Source organism: Castor canadensis, chromosome 7 (genome assembly GCF_047511655.1).
Source record: "Castor canadensis chromosome 7, mCasCan1.hap1v2, whole genome shotgun sequence".
In the NCBI taxonomy this organism is placed as follows: domain Eukaryota; kingdom Metazoa; phylum Chordata; class Mammalia; order Rodentia; family Castoridae; genus Castor; species Castor canadensis.
This window is the reverse complement of record NC_133392.1, coordinates 126359853-126363383: the sequence shown is the minus strand read 5'-3', so window position 1 is coordinate 126363383 and position 3531 is coordinate 126359853.

Genomic DNA, 3531 nt, shown 5'->3' with positions numbered 1-3531 from the left:
GGGGCGGGGGAGCTGTAGGAGCTGGTCCACAGGGGAGGAGAATGGAGAGTCAGAATGGGCTATCAGCACTGCCCGTCCTCCCCACTTCCTCTCTTTGAACGGATCATATCCTGTTATTGTGTGGACAAAGAAGGCCAAGAGCTGGGGAGGGAGGCAGGGCTCTGACCAAGCAAGGGAGAGAGGTGGAGAGAACAAGGAGGAGACAGAGTCACAGTGCTTGGTAACTCCAGCAGCCCAGCACTGCCTGGCCCCCAGTGGCTTGGACAGGAATATGGGGTCCAGGGAGGGAGGAAGACAGCATCCCTGGAACAGCTTGCCTCTGCCATTTACAGAAAATGCTGGGACTCAGGAAAGGAAATGACACCACCTCCACAAAGCCTTCCCTCGCCTCCTTCTCGGGCCTGGTCAATTCAGCAAACATTCGCTCAGGGCCTCTACTGCCAAGGCCAGGCCCCAAGGTGACTGGGCCTCTCGCTAGTGTTATGATATTCTGTATCCCATCCCCAACACACTGGCACCAAGCCCATGAGCACCTCTTCAGCATTCCTCAGCATGAGGCAGGCCTAGAGGAAGTCCTGCTGCTGTGGGTGCTTAATGTTCCTGTACCCTCTTCCCTCTTTCTCTCTTCTGCCATTCCCAAGGACAGTCCCATCGAATCCCATTTCAGGAATAATAATGGCTGCTTTCTATAAAACACAAGCACTTTACATATATTACTTAGAAGTTCCACAACAACTTTAGAAAATGAGTGTTAATATCAACATTTAACAGATGAAGCAATAAAAGCTCAGAGAGGTAAGCCAGGCACTGGTGACTCACACCTGTAATCCTAGCTACTCAGAAGGTAGACATCAGGAGGATTGAGGTTTGAAGCCAGCCTGGGCAAATAGTTCAAGAGACCTATCTTTAAAAAACTCCATCACAAAAATGGGCTGATGGAGTGGCTCAAGGTGTAGGCCCTGAGTTCAAGCCCCAGTGCTACCAAAAAAAAAAAAAATCAGAGTGGTAAAATGACTCACTCAGAGTCACACAGCTGGAACGCTACATACTAGGACTGAAAATTAAACTCAGTGATTCTAATACGAAAGGCCACTCTTTTTAGTGGCCCAGTTGCCTTTTCTGCTCACTCCCAACCAGCATCATCTCTCCTTTCGTAAATTGTATCTCATCAACTGTCCTCACAGTCACTTACCGAGCCTGTCCCCAACTGGCCCCTTGCTTCCAGCAAGCTCTCCACTGCCCAGGAGGATTGTTCCCGGTCCTGGACAGACCTTTGGGACAAATTAAGCTGACATCTTCCCCAAGTGTAGCCCAGGCCCATCTGCTCCAAGAACGCCTACTACCTATTGGTTGTCTCTTCTTCCTTCCTGAGGGGTTCAGAGTCCTATCTCTGGATGCAGCCCCAAATTCACATCCCAGGTCACCTTGGTCAAGCTTCTTACCCTCTCTGGGCCTCATCTCCCCTGCCCATTAGGGAATCCTGACATAGTCCTTCCCTTACTTGGACTTATGATTGGCAAACTCTATTGCTGGACACCAGGATCTGTGTCACCTTGATTGTCTGGCTCACAGGGACAGGGCAGTGCTGGCTGCTGGGGAACAGTAGTTGTTTTGCAGACAGGGAAGAGGACTGTAGACAGGCATGAGGAGGCCAGGCTGCTGTCAGATAAACAGCCCCTGATTTCCATCACTCCACAACTCCCCCAGCAGGCCTATGATGATAACCAGGCTGCCTCAGCCCAGCCCCAGAAAGTTTATAACCCTCCTCCATCTCCCTCCTCCAACGAGAGAAAGCTCAAGCACCCCAGTACAGCACAGAGTAGGGCTGTCCACCTGCCTCTCACCTGCCCAGGGCAGACCTGTCCATTTGCCTCTGTCTAGCCCAGGGCAGAGCTGTTCATATGCCTCCACCTAGGCTATGGCAGAGCTGTCCACATACTTCTGATTAACCCAGGGCAGAGTTTTCCACTTGCCCCTCATCATCTCAGGGCAGAACTGAGCTAGAAGATTGCACATCAGAGGAGCTCTTCACTGTAAATACTGAAAGGCACCTGTACAGGTGCACCCTAGGGGGCTGGGGCACAAGGTTAAATCACACATGCTCTCACCCTCAAGGAGCTCTGTTTCAGTGAAGAAATAGATAAACAAATAGTAGACAATGCCAGTGGAAAGGAAGCCTTAGGACACACAGTGAGGTGCCTGTCCCCATGGAGTTGGAATCTGGATGTTGAGGACAAGTCAACCAAATGAAAGGAGGGTGGGAAGTGAGGATGGGTAGGCTATTATGGGGAAAAGAAACAGAAGGTGCAAAAACTAGAATGTCATAAAACAATAAAATAATGTGGTCTGACCAGAAGGAAGGGAATACAGTAGGAGCAAAGACAATGAGGGAGTGGTGATCAATGGGGCCATTTCAGGCAAGGTTCTGGGGTATGGTTCTTTCCCTGTGCCTTAGGGATAGTCCTGGGTTTGCCCCACCTGTCACTGTAGGATGGGGGCCCCGGAAAGACTTTTTCCTCTCTGAGCCTCTCTCTCCCCCTTTGGAGACATGAACACTAGCTCAGATGTCCTCCATAGGCCAGGGCAGCCTGGATTCTCTGTAACCTTCTAGCTTCTCCCTTGGCCACAGAGCATTTCCTGTCCCTGTGACATGGAATGCCTCATCACTCTTCTCCCGAGCTGGGTCCTGCCTTTGCCTAGAACAGTCAGGCTGCTGCCTCCACCCCTTCCTGGTGCTGCTGTCAGCCCTTTCATGCTTGACTGCACAGTACTAGACTTGGCTAAACACTTGCTCCACAAACACCATTTTACATTCGCATTTGTATTCGCTTCTCTCTCTCCGCCCCCCCCACACACACACCCCCAATAGCCAGTTCCCACAGGTCTCCCTATCCCAGGGCCAAATCTCTCCATCCCACCTGCCCAGGTGCCTCCTTGCCCTCAGCCTTCTAAAGATGAGCACTTGAGGACTTCAAAAACAGAGGAGCTTCCCTGCAGGCCACAGCTTGATCTCAGAGACAGGTGCCTCCCTGCCTTTGCTCTCCTGGAGATGATTGGAAGCTCCCTAAGGGCAGGAACTTGCAAGACCACAGCCTGGAAGGATAAGTGGGGCTTATCACAAAGGAACTGTAATTACCTGTTAGACCCTCAAGTTCCACTCTTCGCACAGCTGTTTTGATACTAATCACTTTCTAACTTCTTACACAGCCAACCTGTTTACAATGGTGTGCATGTCTGTGTGTTCATTGCTTTCTCTGCTAGAATTCAAGCTCTGCAAGAATAGGGATGCTTGTTCTGTACAATCCTGGATGCCCAGCCCCTAGCACAGTACCTTGCCTATTGCAGGTGCTCAATAAATGTTTGTGAATGCACGTTGGAGGTGTCCACCCTACTGAAGTCCCTGAGGATCAAACAACCCATGCACAGTGAACTCCCCTAGATCCAAAGTCCTGCCTCAAACCACACTCTTGAGCCTCCAGTGAAGCCCTCCCAGGTGATATGGAGCCGGTGGCTTCCAAAACCTTCGGCCTC